Genomic DNA, 23,061 nt, shown 5'->3' on the forward strand with positions numbered 1-23,061 from the left:
TCAGCGAGGTTTTAAAATCCAAAGGTCAAAGTCTCTTCTGAGATTCATGCAATCTCTTAACTGTAATCACATATAAAAATCAAAATCAAAAAGCAGATCACAGCCGGGCGCTGGTGGCACACACCTTTAATCCCAGTACTCAGGAGGCAGAAGCAAGCAGATCTCTATGAGTTTGAGACCAGCCTGGTCTACAAGAGCTAGTTCCAGGACAGGTTCCAAAGCTACAGAGAAACCCTGTAAACAAACAAAAACAAAAAAAGAGCTAGTAAATACTGGGCCAAAGCAAAAACCAGCTAGGCAAACTCCTAACTCTGCATCTCCATGTCTGATATCAAATGTTTTTCAGATCTCCAGCTCTTTTCAGCTTTGTTGACTGCAGCACACCTCTCTCTCTCTCTCTCTCTCTCTCTCTCTCTCTCTCTCTCTCTCTCTCTCTCGGGCTGGTCCCACTCCCTGTTAACAGCTCTCCTCAGTAGGTGTCCCACAGCTCTGGCATCTCTAACACCTTGAGTTCTCCAAGGCAACTCAGGCTTCAACTTCACAGCTTCACAAAATGGCCTCTCTGGGCCTCCCTCCATTCAGGGACACCCCTGGACACGTGCCTGACCTCAGCGGCTTTAAGCACAGAGGTAAATTCCATAATTCATTTCTTCCATCCTTAAACCTAAAGCCAGACCGTGTGGCCAAGGCTGCCAAATCCTGCTGCTTGCTGGGCCTGGAACATGGCCCCCTCATTCAATTACATCTTCACCGCTGTTTGTCCTTCACTGTCTAAGCTTGGCTGTCCCGAAACTGGAGCTCTAGACCAGGCTGGCCTCGAACTCAGAGCTCCTCCGGCCTCTGCCTTCCTAGTGCTGGGATTAAAGGTGTGCCCCACCACATCTGGCTCTAAGCTTTTATTTAATTTCTTTCCACAAATTTAAAAATTTAGCTGGGTGAGATCTTACCCTGCGATCTCCACTCCCTTTATTCCAATTCTCAATCCATTTTTCTCCTTGAATGCGGGCTTTAGTTTCATTTCACTCCCCTTTTCTCCTCAGAATTTACATTTGTAATTTATCCTGTTCAGCTTCTTCCTTTTCATTATAAATCTTCATTAGAGTTACCACCAATATCCACAAGACAGATTCTATACTAGGCTGTTTTGAGGTTTCTGCCAATTGAATTAATCCAAAACCTCTTCACTTTAGCCTTAAGCAGACTCTTCAGACAAGGGCAAAAATCAACCACTTTCTTCACAAGACCAGTCTCTAGGTCACATACTAACATTCTCCTCCGAACCTCTTGATCTCCACAGTTCATCAAATCACATTCAACACCATCGCCTCTAGTATGGCCCACATTAAGCAGCACTTAAAGCATTTCACTGCTTTCTTAACCCAAAATATCAAAGTTGAAATTCCTCCAAACATGGTCAGGCCTGTCACAGCAATACTCCAGTCCCTGATGTCAGCTTGTCTTAGGGTTTTTAGTTGCTGTGAAGAGATACCAAAAATTAATTGGGAATTGGGTTGGTTCCCTTATAGTTTCAGGGGTTCGGTCCATTATCACCATGATGGGAAGCATGGTGGTGTGCAGGCAGACGTGGAGTTGCCTACATCTTGGTTTGCAGGGAACAGGAAGTTGATTAACACACTGGGCAGTATCCTGAGCATAGGAAACCTCAAAACCCACCCCCATAGTGACACACTTCCTCCAACAGGGTCATACTCACTCCAAGAAAGCCACACCTCCTAATAATGCTACTTCCTATGAGATTCTGGGGGCCAATTACATTCAAACTACCACAAGAACTTTAACAACCCTAAGGGAAATCCTTCAATCTGTAAAAACTGATAACTCTAAAATTCATTAAAAGACCAAGAAAGGCCAAGATCAAGAGAGAGAGAGCAAGGATATTCGATAGAAAGTTTGATTAGTGAATGAAATAGGTAAAAGGCCAACAGAATTATTATATACTCCTCAAAAACCCTAAAGCACCACAAAGAATAGCTGTATGCATATGCAAAGCATTCCCCAGAGGTATTTTTGTATATTTACACAATTTTTTTAATATACTAGAAGTTGACTTTTAAATAGTGTAAACTCAGATGAAGGAAGAAAAAGAGAGAGGGAAGAAAGGAGGGAGGGAGAATTCTATCCCTCTAAGCACAAGCCTACCTATTTCCACAGTGCTGGGCAGGCTAACAGATTAGAGTTCTGGGTCCTGGCAACAATGTCTGCATATGATGTACCTGCCCAGGGAACAGATCTCAGAGCCCTCTGCATTTGGACTGTTGTTAAAGACTGAGCCTAGCCCTGACACATTCTCTATTTATGGTCATTGTTTTTAACAATGTGTCAACTCTACCCATATATCACAGAGATGCAGGGATGTTTACATGGCCTCCTGCCAAAAGCAATCACCCTAGCTGCCTGCACACTGCTAGACGACTCCTGGAGAAGGCTTACAAGGTTATGTTTTGGTTTGGTTTTGAGAACGAGAGCAGCTATGTCTCCCAGGCTGGCCTTGAACTTATACTCCCACTGCCTCCATCTCCTGAATACTGGCATTATAGGTGTGTGTTACCACAGTTGGCTTGAGATTTTAAACAAGAAAAATATTTTCAGCAAAAAAAGAAGAAAGAAACCTCCCTACCTAATAAAGTCAGTGAAGTGTGCCAAGCTGCATAAATTTACTTGGACATCTTGTAAAAATGGCTGGAAGGGAACATTTAGTCCAACATCACATCAAACTCGTCAGGTGGAACTAACATGTTGTCACAGTTCTGGACTCAAAGGCCAGTAAACCACCGAGTTTGCTCTCTAGCAAAGTTCAGGGGAAAAAAGGCAAGGCCAGAAATGGTTTCCCCTTAACCCCATCACCCTCCTCACTAGAGCTCAAGGCTGTGTATTATGTTTGACAATGCTCCTCAGCAAAGGGACCAAACTAACATGAGTTAAAACTGTTAACCAAAGGCACAAGCAGAGTCGGGCAAGAGGCAGGAATTCTTTCCTGAGCCAAATCTTCCCCGTTATTACACAGATATCAACACTTTGTGCCAGTATTGATTATAGCAATAGGAAACTGTACTCTTATTGTAACATTGTAGTAATGTAATAATAAGTATGTTGTGGCTCACACACCTGAAATCTTAGCACTCAGAACTGGAGGCAGAAGGATCAAAAGTTCAAGGTCATCCATGGCTACATAGTGAGTACAAGGCCAGCCTGAGCTATGTGAAACCCTGTCTCAATGAATAAATAAATTTTAAAAATAGTATGTTTAGCTGGGCGGTGGTGTTGTATGCCTTTAATCCCAGTACTTGGGAGGCAGAGGCAGACAGATCTCTGTGAGTTCGAGGCCAACCTGGTCTAAAAGAGCTAGTACCAGGACAGGCTCCAAAGCTACAGAGAAACCTTGTCTCTAAAAACCAAAAGAAAAAAGAAAAAAAAAATAGTAAGTTTAGTCAATCTTTTAAATTCCAGAATTTCTGATTATTATGATCACAAATAGGGTTCTGGGGATGAGCGCTCCCAAAAGAACTGATAGTATGTTCTAATCACCTGTGATGGTCCCCAAGCCTCAGTTTCCCACGAGCTAGGCACGCTTTCTTCGCAAGAATGCACAGAAAGGACTGGTCGGTGCTTCATGAGTCTAAGGGTTCAACTGACATTAAAATGTTCACCATGAGTGCTGAGGAGATGGCTCAGACATAGTGCTTACAGTTCAAATGTTGAAGAACAGAGGTCAAATTCCCAGAACTGACTTGCCAGACAACACTCCTGGGACAGGATGGGAGGAGACTGGAGAGTGTGCCCAGAAGCTCAACAAGCTCACCTGGCATTTCAGTGGCAAACAAGAGAGCCTGCCTCCAACAGGGGGAAGTGAAGATCAACACAAATGTGGTCCTCTGATGGTCACACACACTGTGGTACCTGCTGCCCACACTCAGACACACAGACACACCCACACATTATACATGCATGCACAAAATTTTTTGTAAATTTTACCGTGGACACATAAGATTAACTTTACTGCCATCAAGGGCAAGCGCAGCCACCACCACTCTCTACAGCTTTGTCACACCCAACTAAAACTCTATGCTAACGACAGTCCTAATGGGAGCAATGAATAGGAGCATTTGTTGCCTTCACTTGGGGGCCTGAGTTCACATCAACAACCTGTAAGAAGTCAAGCATGGTGGGTGTGCATGTATTGTGGACAGGGAGGAGACAGGAGGATGGCTGGGGCTTCCTAGTTGCCAGCATAAGCTCCAGGTTCAATGAAAAGCCCTAGCTTAAAGAAATAAGATAAAACCTGAGACAGAGAGAGATGGCTCAGAGGTTAAGAGCACTGACTACTCTTCCAGAGGTCCTGAGTTCAATTCCCAGTAACCACATGGTGGCTCTCAACCATCTGTAATGAGATCTGGTGCCCTCTTCTGGCCTGCAGCATACATGCAGTGAAAACACTGTATACATGATTAATAAATAAATCTTTAAAAAAAAAAACTGAGACAGAACACTGGATATTCTCCTCCGACCTCCCTGCACGTGCATGCGCACATGCAGGTGTGCACAGACACACACACAACTTAAAAGTCAAACTGGCTACAGAATGTCCAAAAGGGGACCAAGAATCCTTTCCTAGGCCTGAGAGATTCAATGACAAGAGAAAGTTTACTACACATATACCATGTAGGGAACTATTAGCAGAGGGACATTTTCCAGAATCTAGCAACACCCTACAAGATTTGAAAAATACTAGCCAAACAGTTTTTCCTCTTGACCTGGACACACTTAGCGTTCACCTTTGAGTCACTCCACACTTGCCGCCATCTTGCTCATTGCCCCTCAAGAAGCAGCAAACTGCCTGCCTCCAGTACCTCACAAGCCTCACTGAAAAGCTGGTTCACTCTGCCTGAGCCTGCATTTCCTGGTCTGCAATTCTCTTCTACAACCAAATGAAAAGTCTGTTGCTTATATCCAAGCTCACTGATATTTCCTGGATACCAGGACCTACTAACTACTTTAGTGTTACTAAGTGAGACTAGACAGAAAGATGGGGGCAAACAAGGCGGGCAAGGAAAGGGAAAAGAAGCCCTTTGGGGAATCTGGCCAAAATCTAGAAACCTCAACAAAGCAAGTAAAATCAAACTGCCTACATGTAAAACTCTAGGATAACTCTGAGGCTATTTCTGAGGCCTCTCAGCAGCAGTGCTCCCCCCTCCCCTGGGAACCAAGGACCTAACAACTTCACATACACATACTGGAAAGTTGGGGATTTTCCATCTCCCTGTGTCCTTGTGAATGTTCTCCTGATAGAACTCAGTTATTGGAATTGGGGCAAGATAACCCTTAGGTGTTGACTCAGTTCCTCGGCCTTGGTCAGGGGATATTGACTCAGTTCCTTGGATACAGATAGGATGACTCACAGATGTTCTCCTTACCCCACCTGATCTAGCAACCACTCTCTTGCCATGGCTCAGACCAATCATTGCTAGTAGCCCTTTGAATCAGCCAATCCTAATAGTTGAAAAACAGCTCCCAGACTCCCCCCTTGTTTCTGTGGCTTTTTGCTTTAAAAGTAGCCTGTACCAGCTATTTGGGGTCTTTTGACTTCCTGAATGCTGAAAGACCCTGTCGTGACAGAATTAAATCCTCATGCTTTTACATCAACTGTGGTGTGAGAGTGTTTTCTTGGGGTGATTCCTCCTCAGTAATTGGACTCTAGGGTCCAACACACAGAGCTAGTGCTTACTTTCCTAAAGACTTCCTGACTAAGATGTTAATACACATCTGTGACTAGTGTCTGACCTTGGCCTAACCCCATTAGCCTCTTTCTCATCCACAAGCCCAAACAATGTACCTGAGAAAACCACCTTAGTTTCATTTTACTTTTATAGGCATGGGTGTTTTGTCTGCATGAATGACTATGCACCATACACATGCCTGGTGCCCATGGAGCCAGAAGAGGGTATCAGATCCTCTGGAACTGGGGTTATAACCAATTTTGGGCCACAGTGTGAGTGGTGGGAATTGATCATGGATCCACTGAATCGTCTCCCCAGCCCCTAGTTTCTTTTGTTTTTGCTTTTTGAGACAGGGTTTCTCCGTGTAGTTCTGGCTTACCTGGAACTCACTCTGTGGACCAGGCTGACCTCACAGAGTTTCACCAGCCTCTTCCTCGTGAGTGCTGGGATTAAAGGCGCATGCCACCACCGCCCATCCCCTAGTTTCATTTTTAAAAGGAAATTTCTTTAAGAACAAGTAAACTACCCAGTGTTGTAGCCACACCTTTAATCATCTATGACTTTGAGACCAGTCTGGTCAATGTAGTGTGTCTAGGCCACCCTGTCTCAAAACAAATGACAAAAGAGCAAAACCAGGTGAACCAGTTCACATTTAATGACACTTGGTGAGCTTTCATTTTTAAACTCTACTTAATCTTCATTGTAGACAAGGTTGTGAAAAATTAAACTCTGCTTAATCGTTTAATCTCATTGTAAATCACCTCCTTTGAACAGTGTGACCTTAAAAACCACCAGGTCATGTATGCTGCCATTGCAAAGATGCCCAGGTGCAAATCTCTTGAGAAGCCCATATCCATGTCTCTGGTGTGTGCTGTTTCCAAATGGCCTCTACATGCCTCCACTTCTATTTGAGTATTTCCTAACTCTCGTGTCTATGTAATGAAGTAAGCTTGCCTCACTGAGTCTTGTTCTGAAATTCCCTATCAAAGGATTTGAACCACAACTGAGTTCAGATCCCTAAGGAGGAAGCAGGGAGCATCTCACAACAGCTGGTGGTTGTTCTGGGATGCAGCTCCCCACACCAGTATTGGTACCTCATCTCCTACACTGAATCGTATACACAGTAAGAGAAACATCTCCTTCCTCTACCCTTCCAAAAGCCCCAGACTCCTCAGACAAAGTGTGGAACAAGGGAACCGTGCAAAGGTGTTTGATGCAAGTTTCACACATCAGTCTTTGTAACGTAATAAAGGCCTACATCAGTAAAGCCAGGTTTATGTTGTTGAAACAGGGGCTTGCTTAGCTCAGGATGGCCTTAAACTCACCATAGAAATGAGGTTGAATTTGGATCCTATGCCCCACCTCAGCTTTCTGAGTTTTGAGGTTGTGGAAGCAGAGTGTTTTTATACTAGGCTTGATGTAGAGTGGAGAGTTATAGAAAATATGATAGGACAAAGGGGTTCATGCAGTGTACTGCACATAGTGTGGTTCTTGCAGTATGATAAGCTTGGAGCTGCAAGACCTACTCCAGAGCCTTGAAGGAGGGAACCTCTCATAGGGAAGAGGTGGCGGGAAGCTAAGATTGTCTTCTAACATTTCTTAAGTCTCTTCTGTGCAAGGTACACCATATACCATGGGGGGCACATTTGGAGGTGGCACATTTGGAGGGAGGAATTTTGGAAGGGGAACTTTTGGGAGGGTAACATTTGGAGGTAGCACATCTTAGCCCCCATTATCACAAAGTGTGTGTACTTAAATAATTGGCTTACTTCACTTTGTATCTTTAAAGGTTCATCCTACTACTTGGGAGGTAGAGCTCTGTGTTTGAGGTCAATATGGTATACAGAGCGAGTTCTAGGCAGCCAAGGTTATATAGTGAGACCCTGTCTCAAAACAAATGTGTGTGTATGTATGTATAAAAAAAAGGTTCATCCACTTTACAGCATGTATCAGAATTGTCTTCCTTTTCAAAGCTGTAGGATGCTCCACTGTATATATCACATTTTGTCTATAATTTGTGAATGGTCAGTTGGGTCACTTCCACTTTGGGACTGTCAGGAGTGACACATGCTTTTACAACATATCTTTACACCACTATACATAAACAATCAAAAGAGCATGGCCCAGGCCCTCACAGAAGGCTCTGTCCCTGAGCCATGACAAATGTTTCTTTGTAAAATGACTTCCTCCTTCACCTGAGTGATGGGGCAGGATCAGGACCTGCTCTGCACAGATGGAAGTCCTGTTGGAGAATTCCCGTTCGCTTTTTTTATCACCCAGAAGAGTAGACTAGGGCAGCGAAGCAGATTGTGGTTTAAGAAACAATTGGAGTTCATAGCAATCACCACATGTTAACACAGAGAGTGATCTAGAAACGCCCATGAATTACACAGCACAGGGTAGACCTACACATCCCTTCACTATGGGCCACTCCGTGTCTTTTGGCTCACACTGACTTTCAACCACGCCTCTCATGTGCTCCACTTGTTAGGGTTTAGGACCACTGGCAACACGTGTGTGGTTCAAGCACAGACTTTAACTGGCTCCACTCACAGCCCTTCTCGCCTGCATTAGTCTCAAGTTTATCTCCACATTCCGATTCACAGCTGGACCTGTTCTCTGGATTTCCCTTCGGAGGGTTAAGAACACCTTCCTGACTGGTTCATTAATAACTTGAATATTATTTTACATCTGTATGACAGCCATCATCTTATCAGTGTTCAACAAACTTTCCTTTAACAAAGGCTAATAGCATCCATACATGAGCTGATCCTTGTTTCTGCAGGAGGCTGTGGAGCAGCAGCCTGGCCAGCCCTGGGATGCTCTTCAGAAAACAGGACTGCTCGCCAGACACTGAAGTTAAATAAAGCCGGTTAGTACAGGGTAGTGCAGGATAGTACACATCCTGCTGACCTCCGGTGTGGGGAAACCAGATCTACCCGTCTACCCAGGCTTCCCGGCCTTCACTAGCTGCTTTCTCCTCCATGACTAACCACACAGCTCACTGCCAGCTGCTCCATCTCTGGAAGCCAGCCCTGAACTCACAGACCTCACTTTGGGGAGGAAAAGGACACTTTCCTCTAGCCCACCGCTTCCCCCTGGGGCCACAGCAGGGAGAATCGCTGCTTCCCAAGGCTGGAAAGGGCAAAGAGAAAGGCAGAAACGGCATCCTTCGCAGTTCTTCAAAGCTCGGGTGAAAAAAATCTTCCTCACATTTAATTTTTCTTATTAGGATAAACCTGTATATCAGTATATCAACTGTTTGAGAAACATCAGTTTGGGGTCTGGGGCTTAGCTCAGTAGTATAGACCCTTGCCTGGCAAGAATTGGACCTGAGAGAAGAACAAGAAAAACAGGGAGCAAAGCACCCCTGCTTTGGTCAGTCTCACCTTCGGTGTCATGTGATGCTCTCTATCCAGTTTTCTGTCCTGCCTCCCGTCACCTAAATCAACTGATAACATGAGCTCCTGTGAGCGCCCGCCTGTGAGCGCCCGCCTGTGAGCGCCCGCCTGTGAGCGCCCGCCTGTGAGCGCCCGCCTGTGAGCGCGGGAGCAAGCCTGGCTTCTCGCCCAATGGCACTTACAGTGGGGGTCAGGCACTGAGCTGACGACCCAAGATGACTGAAACCAAAAAGAACAAAAGAGAAGAAAAGAAGGCTGATAGGGAACTTGGGCGAATGAAGGAAAAAGTAACACAAATCTATAAGGTCAACGCGGCTGCTCGGAATGATACTGGAAACCACGCCCTCCACATGGTGGGCAGGGAAGGGGTACATCCATGTTCTACAGTGTCACAGGTATTAGGGAGTTGAAAAGCAACAGTTCTAAGGCCACAGTCAGTGATTTAGTGACGCCTACGATAGCTACCACCCTGTGAAAGGGGACAACTCACTGCCCCATACCACCCGATTGAACCTGCACTGTCAAGATAGCTGCTGTCCTGTGAGAGAGGACAGGTGTCCCACACGTCACACACACCACCTGTGCTGTCATGATGGCCACCACGCTGTGAAAGACGACAGGTCTGTCTCATACACCCCCACACAATTGTGCTGTCTGGCATCCTGGCATTCAGCTGACTGGCTCAGATCTGCATCCTCATTGTTCGCTTCTGGATCCGGTTTGTACTAAGCGTTTTGCTGAAGCATGAACAGTCGTCACAGGCCAGGCCCAGTGGCAGGCACCATTCACACAGCTAGGGTCATCACAGGGACCCCACAGTGTAGGTCTCTCAGAAGCCACCAATTTGAGCAAAGCAGGAACCGACAGGCAGAAAGTCAGGCTTCCCAACTTCTGTGCCTTTCCGTGACTTATCAACTTTGCTGTTGGCATCATTGTGATGCAATGGTGAATCTGTTTTTATCGAAAATTCACTCAGAGTAATCAGATGCCGGCTGAAGGTGGCAGGGGCAGAGTGTCATCAGTAGAGACCCATTTATAGAAAAGAGCTGGGCAAGCCAGCCTGACTCACGCTGACACTATCTGGAATCAAATGGCCATCTGACGGGGACCTGTAAGGAAAGCTCACAGGGCACCAAGCCTTTGGACATGCCCGGATCTTGGCAGACCACTAGAGGACTGAGTTTAGGTGTCAGACAGAATGAGCAACCTTTGAAACAGAAGTTCGTAATCAGGAAGAAGTAGCAAGTCATTGAGGCAGCTCTGGAATCGTGTTGGTCAGCACCAACCCAACCGTTGGGCCTGCTATGTGGGTCTTCTTTCTTTTCTAAGAATCAAACAAACCTTAACTGGGCTTGTTGTCAAGGGGTCACTGTCTTCTATTCCTAAAACACACTTCATTACATCTGGACCTTTGGCCGTTTGAGGGGACAGAGTTGACGGTAGATAGCTGACCTCCGGAGTTTTGTAACTACAGACATGTACCATTTCACTTAAAGCTCTTAGAAGCTTTTGAGGGTGTGGTAGGTTGAATGTAATTGACCCCCATAATCTCACTGGGAGTGGCACTATTAGGAGGTGTGGCTTTGTTGGAGTGGGTGTGGCCTTGTTGGAGGAAGTGTGTCACTGTGGGGCGGGCTTTGAGGTTCCCTATGCTTGAGACACGGCCCAGTGTCTCAGCCGAGCTCCTGTTTTCCTGCTATTTAATAAGATTCTCAGCTGCTACTCCAGCACCACGACTGCCTGTACACCACCATGCTCCCCACTATGATGATAGTGGGCTGAACCCCTGAAACTGTAAGTGAGCCACCCCAATTAAATGCTTTCTTTATTAGAGTTGCAATACTCATGGTGTCTCTTCACAGCAATAAAAAAGCCCGAACACAGCGGGGGCCAAGTAGCCGGCTAATACTGGTCCACACTGAAGTCAGCAGCTGTTACATAGATGGAACATCAACCAAGAGCACAAGTAGTATGGAGAGAGGCAGTTAATACAGAAACAAAATAGACAGACAGACAGACAGACAGGCAGACAGATAAGCAAATGAATAAGCAGTGCCAGTTGCGGTGGCACAGGCCTTTAATCTCAACACCAACATAGTGAGATCCATCTTTAAAAAGAACAAACAAGACTATGTTAGCGAGTTGGTCTCCAAACTAAAGGAAGGAGTGGAAGTCTGGAGTCATTGCTCCTTTTCCCCTGGAAGCAGGTGTTAGTTCTTTAAAATGACAGAGCAAACAAGTGTTTTCCTAGTGTGCAAATAATTTTCACTGATGGCATCCAAAAGCCTAGGTTCCACTGACCTCCATGAGAAAGATTTCTGATACCTGAGATTGGGGGAAGGGGGATGCTGTGTGATTGTTGATTCTAAGTCAGCGCCCACCATGACCAGGACACCGACAGCAGCCATGTCTTCAGTCTCTGACTGATGTAGATTTGGGTCCAAAACAAAGGAAACATTTTCATAAACGGAACTTGATAGAGTATGTTTGTCCTCTAGAACAGACGCCCTTGGGGACAGTGTCTCCTCCTCTCATCACAGAGGTCCTGCTGTGAGGCGTGGGAGGGGAGCAAAGACAAATGCTTTGGGCAAAGGCGGAGACAAGGACCCACTCCTACTCGGAAAGGAAGTTCAAGCAAGTTACAGATGAGAGAGTTAATAATAACTTAAGAATTTTTTTCACTATCAAAAATGACAAAAATCCAAATAACCCACTGTGTTCGACTGGCTGTGGGGACAGGGGAGCTCACACTGGTCACTGCTGAGGATGACAGTGTTTGTAACCCCTGGGAGCCACTGCAAGAGTTTGGATGCCCATGTCCTCCGAAGGCCCGGGTGTTCCCCAGGAAGGGAACAGTTTAGGAGGTGGGGCCTGTGAAGAAATTGTGGGACCCCAAGACCCTCCCTCTTCCTCTGTAAAAAGTTAGCTCCACCCAGCACTCACTGCTGTTGCCATCTGGGGCCCCATAAGGACCCAAAGCAATGGCTCTACTCCGTCCTAAATGGAGTTTCCAGAACAGAAACAGGTAACCCTCTTCTTCCGAGTTAATCCAGGGTGTTTTACAGGACCGAACGCTGAGTTAAGAAGAGCGATTTGGGGACTGGAGAGATGGCTCAGTGCTTTAGAGAAGCTGGTGAGGACCCAGATTCAGTTCACAGCACCCGCACAGTGATCACAACCATCACTAACGCCAGTTCCAAGGGGATCTGATGCTCTCTTCTGACCTCTGTGCGCACCACCCACACATGGGCCGCACAGAAGGATAAACATGCAGACAAAATTTTCTGCATGTTTGTTTTAGGACAGACCTAAAAACAAGTTTTTGAAAAAGAACAACTTATCAAATACAAAACTAGCCTTAACCACTTCATACTTAGACTCTTGCACCTTAGACACAGCTGCTGCCCAGACACAAACGTCAGACTCTAGAGGCTGCCACTACAGTTTTGAAGTAAAATGGCCACGCCGGTCTCCCACTGCCACTGTAACCACAAACAACAACAGAGACACTTCATCTTACAGTTCGGAGGTCACAAATCCAAAACGCATCGCAGAGGTTCACGTCGAAGGGTGGCTCCTCCTGCAGGCCCTCTTCTGTACCTCTTTGGGGTGCCCCAGGCTCCCTGACTCAGATCCTTACATCACGCCAACCTCTGTTCCCATTCTTGATGAGTGCTCTGGCTAGGCCTGGCCTTCTGCTCCCCGCTAATAAGGACACGTGATGGATTACACGAGGCCTACCTGGACAGCAAACGCTCCATGTGCCCATCCTTAGCCACGAAACCCCCTTCAGCTGCAGGCTGACATACATTGAGATTTCAGGGCCTTAGGCTGGGGATGTCTTTGGCTCAGTAGCAAATAACTAGAAGTGGGTCCCCATCAGTAGTGGACCAGTTAAATAAATTAAGATTAAGCAGAATACATTCATCATTCTTCCAACCATGAGAAAACTCATTATGAGCTAAAAGAAAGTGCTCCAAAATGCAGTTGTCCCTGGAAAGAGCCAGGCAAAGGCCAGAGAAAGAGATGCAACACAATCTGCTTCTACTCCTGATGTATTAAAGTGTATCGGGCTAGAAAGGAATGGGTGGGAAGGAAGTGGGGGCATTGCCAGATGACTTTTCATTAAATGCTCTATAACTCTTTTGTTTCTGAAATTTATAACTGTAGCTCTTATCCAAAAAGTGAGACAAGATCTAAAAGGGGAAAAAGAAGTCAACGAGGAAAGACCAGGACAGATGGAGATTCGAGGGCAGGTGGAGCCAAGCTAACGGGTGGGGGCTCTCAAGGCAAAAGACACAGAAAGCGACTAGGGCTACAGCATAATGCTGGACACTCGACAACGTGCCAGAGGCTGCACCCCAAACCAAAAACCATATTCGGTCATACGGGATTCCAGAGGTACGTAACCAATTACCATAAAACAGCAGTGTCCCCCGCCCCCAAACAGTCACCATCAAATGAGCACTGTGGGACAGATACCCAAAAGGAAATATGGTGAGAGACTTGAGTGGGCACTTCGTGTAGATACATTTAAGTAGCCTATAAAAATACATTTAAAAACTTAATAGCGTTAGTTAATGTGGAAAGTATAATGAGGCACATCTGCTTTGAGGAGGAGAAGGGGCGGAGCAGACATCAGCAAGCATGGAGAACATCTGGGCTCCGAGGTCCTGCTGGTCCAGTGCTTAGCTGCACATGTGGTAGCTATCAGAGGGGCATGCACCTGGACGAACTCTGCCACTTGGCCGGGCATTCTGCTCCTGGGCATGCGCCAACAGAAATGCACATGTGTAGGGAAAAGGGAACCTTCATTCAAGGTTGGTGGGATTGCAAACTGGTCCAGGCACTCCAGAAATCAGTGGGGAGAATTCTCAAAATGCTCAAAATAAATCTACCAAGTGACCAAGCTATACCACTCCTTGGCATCTGCCCAGAGAACTCACCATCCTATTCCACAGATACTTGCTCAGTCACGCTCACTGCTGCTCCGTTCACAATAGTCAGGAAATGGAAACAAGAAGTGTCCTTCACCCAATGAATGGGTGGTGAAAATGTGGCACATATACACTGTGGAATATTATTCAGCTGTAGAGAAAAGTGAAATCATGAAATCTGCAGGTAAATGGATGGAACTAGAAAAGGTCATACCGAGTGAGGTATCCCAAACCTAGAAAGTCAAAGGTGACATGTTCTCTTTCACTGGAGGCTCCTAGCTCCGAATCATCAGGTGTGAGTACATAGCTTGTAATAAGTACAGAAATCAGGAAATAAAGAGGACCGTTGCGGGGGTGGGGGTGAGGGAGAAATAGAGCGGGAAATAACAGGGTACAAATGATCTGATTAGGAAGTGGGAAAGGGGGTGGAGAAGGGAGGTGAATATGGAATAAGGACAAGAATGGAGGAGGGTAAAATAAGAGTAAGGATACCTGAAAAAGTCATAAGAAACCGTACTATCAACTGTCTACCTAAAAAAACTATAATACACATAAGTGTGTATATATGTATATATATATATATATATATATATATATATATATATATATATAGCTTAAATGTAATTTCCCCATCTGGGCCAACCATGCTCTCTCCAAGAGTCAAAGATCACCTAACAAAATCCCAGTACCAGACATGAGAAGTCCACTTTTGAGTTGGTCTCGTTTGTTCAAGAGACTCCCATAGCAGCACAGGCTACTGCTAATGTTCTTGGTTGATGATCCCCACCCTAGCCCCAGCCCTGAGCTGGAAACTACGTCCCTAATGCTGAAGATACCATGCACATCAGACACTGGGCCCAGAGGCTCCTGAGTTGGAACTGATTGGAAAGCTTCCTCCCTGAGGACTAGCTCTTGTGGTACCAGAAGGCACCATGCAAGCCTCCAAAAGAGGGAGGTAGCCAGTTGTCCTGCCCAGCTATGGCACCTATGAACCACCATGGCAAGAAGGGGACCATAACTCTAAAGGTACAGTTGAGCTGACCTTTGTAAGCTTAGAGATCACACGGCGTATTAGCTTTCTGTTGCTCTGATAAACAGGACAACCAAAGCAGCTTGGTGGAGAGAGAATTTATTTGGTATACACTTGCACATCACAGTCCATCACACTGAAGGGAGTCAGGGCAGGACCCTGGAGGCAGGAGCTGAAGTAGAAGCCATGGAGGAGCCTGCTTATTGCCTTGCTCAGCCTGCTTTCTTATACCATCCAGGGCCACCTTCCCCAGGTGGCACTACCCACAGTGGGTTGGGTCATTAACCAAAAACATGCCCTGTAGACTTCCCACGGGCCAATCTGATAGAGGAAATTCTTCAAGTACTGGTCCCTCTTCCCACAGGGCTCTAACTTGGGTTAGGCTGACAAAAAAACTAGCCAGCACACGGATGTGATCAGTTTTCAGTCTTTCACCAAACAGGGTTTGTAGGATTTTGTATTCTATTGTATACACATACTTCAGTTAGAAAGAAACAGTTCGCATGGTAGTTAATCCCAGCACTTGGGAGGCAGAGACTCAGAGAAGGCAGATCGCTGAGTTTGAGGCCAGGATGGTCTACAGAGCAAGGCTGGGACAGCCAGAGCTACAAAGAGAAACCCTGCCTCAAAAAACAAACCAGTAGATAGATAGATTAGATAGATGGATGGATGGATGGATGGATGGATGGATGGATGGATAGATGGATAGATAGATAGATAGATAGATAGATAGATAGATAGATAGATAGATAGATAGATAGATAAAAATAAACACTGACTCCTAGGGAGGAACAATACACTCGGAGAGCAACACTCTTTTCTGTAATATTAAGTAGAGGGCCTCATCCCAACCCCCCCCATCCATCTTTGGAAGTGCCCTCCCCTGGGAGTTGCCTTGGTCTGGACCCCACCTCCGGGAAAGCCCGCCAAGCACTGACCCCTCCCCAGGGAGGGTCAGGACCACTCCCACAGGCCACTTAGGCTGCTGCCCAGAAAAGAAACACGTGGCACATGGTCTCCCCTGCTCTCTTTCTCCCCGGCCATCCCGGAGCGCTGCATTAAACGTGGGCATCTTTTATTCGATCTAATTTGGCCTGATTGGAATTACTTGTGTCGGCAGAGGGGCTCCTCGTAAGGACATTTGTAACACTTCCAACGAGGGCTGAGTCCGTTCACCAGAGAGCTTGTGTAATCCCAAAGAAGCGAACCAACCAGGTCACCTCTCGCGCTGACCGCGTCTGTGGAGCCATCTCATTGTTTTGTCTAACTCTCACAGTTCTGGCATGAAATCAAGTCTTCTACCCCTTTAGCTTTATCACCAGTCTGTAAGGGCATTTTAAAAAGCTTTTTACAGCCGGGCAGGGTGGTGCATGCCTTTAATCCCAGCACTCAGGAGGCAGAGGCCGGTGGATCTCTGTGAGTTCAAAGCTAACCTGGTCTACAAGAGCTAGTTTCAGGACAGGCTCCTTAGATACAGAGAAACCTGTTTCAAAAAAAAAGTTTTATATATTTATATTATCTGTGTGGGGAGGAGTGCTACACACATGTCACAACATACACACGGAGACCAAAGAACAACTTTGGAGAGGAGGTTCTCTCCTTCTACACATGGGTTCCGGAAATTGAACTCAGGTTGTCAGGCTTGGTGACAAGCACCTTTACCTGCTAAGCCATCTTGCCAGCCCCTATAAGCTCACTTCATCTTATTGACAGTTGTTTTTAGTTCAAGGGATGAAATCTGGGGCTTCCTTTATGCAAAGCAAGTCTTCTACCTCTGAGCAACATTGGCCAATCAATACAGTCATTTCTGAGACTGTGGTTCTGAGGCTGATTTTTCCCTATACTTTCATTTACTTCTAAACACTAACGTGATTAGAAGAATTCAAGAGTCAGGTAAGTGATGGTGTTGGGCTGGGGATGTAGTTCAGCTAACAGTGTGCTTGCACAAACCCATAAACTGGACATGGTGGCATAGACCTGCAATCTTAGCACTGGAGAAATAGAAACAGGAGGATCAGAAGTTCAAGGTCATCCTCGGCTGTGTACAGATTTCAAGGCCAGTCAGACGTCCGTGAGGCCTTGCCTCAAAGAAGACAGTGTCCCTGTCTCAAGGAGGTTTCTCATGGATGAAACAAATTGACCGATTGATCACACCATGGTAGAGAAAACAAAGCATGCAGACTCAGTACCAAGGAGACAGATCAAGGTCAGGGGTTAAGGGAGAATAAGCTGCTGTACAAAGTTTCTAAGAAATGGCGGCGTGCAGGAGGAGGATTTTTTTTTTAACATTTATATCTTTTTATTTTTTTGTGTATGTTTTGCTTGCATTTATGAACATACACTATGTGTATGCAGGAGTCTGTAGAGGCCAGAAGAGGGCGCTGTCGGATCCCCTGCAATTAGACTTAACAGGCAGTTGTGAGTCACCTGTGTGCTTGGTACCCAACTAGGTCCTCTGCGAGAGCCATCTCTGCAGCCCCAGGAGAGTTTGTAAAGGACCAATAGGTATGTGTGTGGATGGAGAGAAGCCAGGAAGATGAGAAGAGGGAGGAGGATTTCTGGATGACCTATAAGGGGTCAAGAACACAGATAAAAGAATGGGCGCCTAAATCTTGTTAATGGCTTGCCTCTTGGCTTCCAAGAAAAGTCCCCAAGATGGCCCGCAGGGTCCCAGAGATCCTGACTTCTCAGCCACACATACACCCAACCTCGGCTGGGCCTTGTTTACTGAGTGAGTTCTTGCACCTGAATTCACTGAGTCATACAGGGCTTCCTTGGACGCCTCTGGAAAGCACTGGGCCCCTCCTTGAATCTGGTTGGCTGCTTAGAGGGAGACAAGTTGTAACAGTGTTTCCCTGGCCTAGCAAGGCCAAGGCCAAGCAAATTAGCAGGAAGCAGAAGCTGTCTGGGGACAAACTGGGTGCACCCAAGTTCCTGGGGACACAGCTTCAACCCTGGAGCCTTTCTGTGGCTGACAGGACATCATCACAGGTCGGGATGGCTGACAGGACATCATCGCAGGTCAGGATTGCCTTCGTTTTCTGTATTCTGGTTGGGACTTCAAAAGAGAACTGTTTACATGTGTTTCTTTAAAACTGCTTTTTAAAAAGTTCTTAATTTGATTACTATAAGCATTTACTTCTTAATAAGGTTTGAATTGTAACCTAATTGAAATAATTGATATTCTTTAGGGACTAAGATTACTTAAGAAAAAAATCGTCACACAGATTTGTGAAACAATTCCTGTAGTCAAGTAAGAAATGACTTTTAAATCCCCACCAACTGACCTCCCCGACGATAAATGATTGCAAGTAGTCCATGCATTAGCTAGGGTTTTGTTAGGGTCTTCTGACCTAGAGGTCAGCGAAGATGACTTTTTTCCTTGATACCATACCAGATAAAATGAGACTCTCAAAACAGCCATTTAGGTTAGGAAGGGAAGTGGAATTCTCCAGGTATTTGTAACCAACCTGACATTTAAAAGCACCTGACTTAAATGAACTTTGCCCAAGAGGGACTTGAAGTTTACAGGAGCACAGCCCCTCCTGCTGGAGATAAAAATAGTTCTCTTGTAAGTGTAGCACCCTCGGGGAAATAAAACAAGGCAATATCATCCATTCCAGGAATGTTTGTTTAAGGCCCTGGGACAGAGCGATAAAGAACAGACAGGATCCTGCCCTCTTTAGCCTATTCGACAGGCTCGGAGAAGATTTTCTAATTAACAAAACAATTAAATTGTGATTATTGTTATGAAAAGTTCAGAGACAGGAATAGCATTGGGGAGATGGCACCTATACATCAGGCAGTTGGAGGAGTGGATGGGGGGGTACGTAAGCAAAGACTGGAAGGATATGAGGGCTGCTCCCCACTGGAGCAGGAGTAGGAGGGAGCAGTGCTCTTGGTGGCTCAAAGGGCATCTAGTGTATTGGGAAGAACGGAACAGACATAATAGATCAGAGATCTGGATCCAGAGTAAGAACTTTAGGAGGCTGTGGTGGGGGGGGGGGGGAGGCACTGCAGAAATCAGTAGAGCATACAATCACGGTTATTCAAGGTACTGATGGCAGCAGGAGGGGAAGCGGGGACACATCCTGGATACACTTGGAGGAGGAATAAACTTACATGCTGGTGACAAGGGCATGTATGAGGGTTGGTGTGGGACCAAGACTCTAAGATGACTCCAACTTCAGGCTGGAGTGAGTAGGAGTTGGTAGAGACAGTGGACAAACAGGTTTGGAGAGAGGAGTCACCACCCTAGTGGAAGATGTCATTTATATCTCTGTCTGGAGTTGGTTCTTTGTGGCTTTGAGACAGGGTCTCCTCTATCCTTTGTGGGCCTTGAACTCACCAGACAACCCTGAGCATCTGATCCTCCTGCCTCTACCACCTGAGTGTCGGGATTACAGGCCTATGTTACTCCCTTAGCTTTTGTAGCCTGGCCTGCTTCAGGATGCGTTATATATATTTATGTATATGTACAAGAAAAGAAACTATATATGTAGATATAATTATGTAAATTATGTAGAAATACATGAAAAGGAAAGGAATTGGCCTGTGTGTAGCCCGCCTGACACACATAATCACACAGTATTTGTAATTGGCCCAGGGTATGTAGGGAGTGAAATCAGGAGGGAGGGGCTTATCTTCATTTGATAAACAAATTCAGTTTTTGCATCTGATACTTATGCACAGATTATATTTAGATTGTGGGTTTCTTCAGGTTTGTCTGCTTGTTCTTATGCCATAGACACCCAAATCCATCCTGGTGTTAGACATGAGGGAAGGGGTGGGACCGCTGAAATTAATGGTTTGTTTGTTTGTTTGTTTGATTGTGGCTTTATTTATTTATTTATTGTCCCTATTGTTTAGGGACAAGGTCTCACTATCTAGCCTTGCCTCACCTGGATCATCCACTTGCCTCAGTGCCACCCCACCCCCCACCCAGTGCTGGGATCAAAAGCACATACCACAACACTCAGTTAAACGATTTTTTTTAAGGAAAAAAAAAAGATGTACATTCCCTGTGTGATTTTTAACGCAGGTTATCTTCCTAATCGTGAAGTTAGTTTACAAATAAATAATTAGAGGTAAATATGCAGGCCAAGCCTCCAAGCTGCCCTGAGCAGCCCAAGGTCATGAGCTGATTTCATTGTCCTTTCCCTGGGGAATCATTTCTTGGCTCATTGCCTTGCTGTTGCTCTGTAGCACAGCAGAAGGCCCCACCATCCCTTGCTTAGCGCCTGAGTTTAAGCCAGCTGGGGGGTCTGAGATGTTTGTGCTGATTGGATTTTAATGACGCGGCTAACAGGGATCATTACTAAAAGTAATAGGAAGCTAAGACTGTGGAAAAGGCATGATTGGACTGACAGGTTATTTCTAGCAGTTCCTTCGCGCTGCCCTTAGATAGATAACTAGTTCTTTGAAGTAATTAAGAAGGGTCCTCCCTCGTAATCAATTTACTAATTCTACTCCTGTGCTATTGCAGCCCTCAGTAGTGGAAGGAATAGCGCATACACAGGGCTTCCAACGTGCTCCATAATCCCAGCCTAACACCTCGATGTTGCTGTAACTCCATTGATGGTATGATTGAAATTATTTATAGTTAGTACTGGTTAGTATCATATCTATCAGGTTTCTGTTACCTCTGAAAGATCTGAAAGAATCAGCTATTTCCCATCTTGGATGAGATCTGGTTGGATACAAATATGGACAGTAAAAGAGACCATAGAGATTAGACCAGTCCTTTTAAATGTAACCTGACCATGGTTCACACTTATCCAAAATGGTGTTTATTAGATTGTGAAAGATTTCCTAAGGTGGTGATTTCTGAATTATTTAAAATTAGTACAAATTCATTTTAGTATGTGTGAAAAGAGATAAATCTTATCATTATTTGTACATAAGTGATTTGGTATATATTTTCTACTTTAAATCTAATGGGATGAAGAACATACATTTAAGTCATGGATGTATTAACTGTTTTAGCCAGTGTAGTGGCACGTCTTTGGTCCCAGCATTTGGGAGGTGGAAGCAGGTAAATCTTGGTGAGCTCAAGGCCAGCCAGGACTACATAGTGAGAACCTGTCTCATATTTGAAAAGTACTCTTTCATGTGTCTATGTGTATGGTGCATATGTGAGTGTGTGTATTTGTATGTGTGGATGCATGCATGTGCCCATGGATGCCCAGGGTTGATGTTGGAAATCTTCAATTATTTTTCATCCTTATTCATTGAGGTAGGGATTCTCAGTCAAACCCAGAGCTTGCCCAAACAGCTAGTCACCTTGCTGTGACTGCCCTCTCAGGCTGGGATTACAGGTTGCCCTCTCAGGCTGGGATTACAGGTCAGGTGCCACGCCCACCCAGCATTTATGTGGGTTCTGAGGATTGGAACTCAGATACTCAGACTTGTCAGGCGAGCATTTTAACTGCCAAGGTACCACCCTAACTCCAGAAGTAATAAAACATCTTATTCAGTTTTCAAAGCCTCCCTGAGCTTGTTCCTGTTGTGTTTTTTAGGTTCTGTTATCTCACTGCCCAGATAACTTTGTCTCTTCTTGTTGACTATATTTTAATTAATGTTTTTGCTCTGCTCCTAGACCTTTCTTCCCCAAGTTTAGGGCCTATGTACTAGGGAAATCTCAATGGGAACCACCTCTCCTTTTTTTTCTTTTTCTTGACAGGTTCTCTCTGTTTAACAGTCTTAGCTGTCCTGGAACTTGCCACCTCTCCTTATTATTATTATTTTTTTTTTTAGTAAATTTTATTAAATTATAAAAGTTTCCATTTCCGCCCCCCCTCCCAACACCCTCCCACTCCCCCCACTCCCCCGCTCCTTCCCCTCCGTCCCCCAGGGCAGTCAGGGTTTCCTGCCCTGTGGGAAGCTGCAGCTCCCTCCCCCTCCCTCCAGGTCCAGGAAGGCGAGCGTCCAAACAGACTGGATCCCCAAAATCCAGCATATGCAGAGGAAACAGGTCCCAGTGTCATAGTCAATGGCTTTTCAGAAAGACCCCGGGCCGGCCACAGTCAGAGAATCCGGCCAAATTCCGAGAATCTGGCTAGATCACGTCCTCGTTCAGTCCCAGTCCGACTGGCCCTGGTAAATTCTCATCAGATCCGTTCCCTTGTATCAGTGGGTGATAGCATCCCTCGCAGTACTGATTTCGTCTTTCATGTTCCTCCTCCTTCCGCTCCCCCTCCGGACCTCGGGGGGCTCAATCCGTTGCTCCAATGAGGGCCTCCGACTGCATAGCCGTCCTTCGCCAGCCGAAGGATCACTCCGAAGGCCCTCTGGATCACCTCTCCTTATTATTGTGCAAGCCAGCGACCTCATACTTTCTCCTGAAAGCCTCTATCTTTCCTTCCCCCGTTTCAGACTCTGGGAGGTTTCAGGAGCCCCTGAGGGGGGTCTCTGGAATAATGCAACCCAGGTGCCCCAAACAGACCCTGTGCTGTGTGTTTAATCCCCAGCTCCCACACAGGGCTTGACACAGTAAGAACCAGGAAAGAGAACAGCTAAAAGCGTAGAGCACTGGAGATTCTGAAGCCTGTAGCGGGTACCTCTAAACAGTAATGCACGCTTACAGAAATAGAGCTGCTGCCTCTAGGAGATACTTCACAGCTAAGGGTGTAGCTAAGTTGGTAGAGGACTTGTCTATAAACCACCAAATCGATATTCCATCAGAGCACCACATGGGGTGGCCAAGGCCTATAACCTCAGCATTCTGAAGGATCAGAAATTCAAGGTTATCTTTGGTTCCATAGTGAATATGAGGCCAGCCTTGTATACATGAGACTGCCCACACAGACAGACACGTACATCACCTAGATCATTTCTCTCTGAAAAGATCACACAGTCTGATCGATATCAGAGACCCTGGTTCAATTTGATATTTGATATGAGACTAAAACTCCTAGCATTGCTATATGCTCATAATTTTTTTCCAGCAGGTTTAATAG

General features: G+C 45.7%; 2 protein-coding genes across 5 annotated transcripts in view; one reads left to right on the plus strand and one right to left on the minus strand.

Moving 5' to 3' along the window:
- The window catches only part of Fank1 (fibronectin type III and ankyrin repeat domains 1), a 102,747-nt gene that overhangs the window by 77,720 nt on the left and 1,966 nt on the right, over positions 1 to 23,061 (minus strand). The gene's annotated exons all lie outside the window — the stretch shown is intronic.
- The window catches only part of Dhx32 (DEAH-box helicase 32 (putative)), a 59,802-nt gene continuing 54,706 nt past the window's right edge, over positions 17,966 to 23,061 (plus strand). The window contains exons 1-2 of one of the 3 annotated variants that reach the window (XM_085693237.2): positions 17,970 to 18,094; positions 20,589 to 20,683. The gene's annotated coding sequence lies outside the window, so the exon portion shown is untranslated. Of the gene's footprint in view, positions 18,125 to 20,588; positions 20,684 to 23,061 lie in introns of all 3 variants that reach the window. The other 2 variants (XM_085693236.2, XM_087908327.1) reach the window with 2 other exon arrangements.

This window comes from Myodes glareolus, chromosome 7, assembly GCF_982192425.1.
Source record: "Myodes glareolus chromosome 7, mMyoGla1.1, whole genome shotgun sequence".
NCBI classification, from domain to species: domain Eukaryota; kingdom Metazoa; phylum Chordata; class Mammalia; order Rodentia; family Cricetidae; genus Myodes; species Myodes glareolus.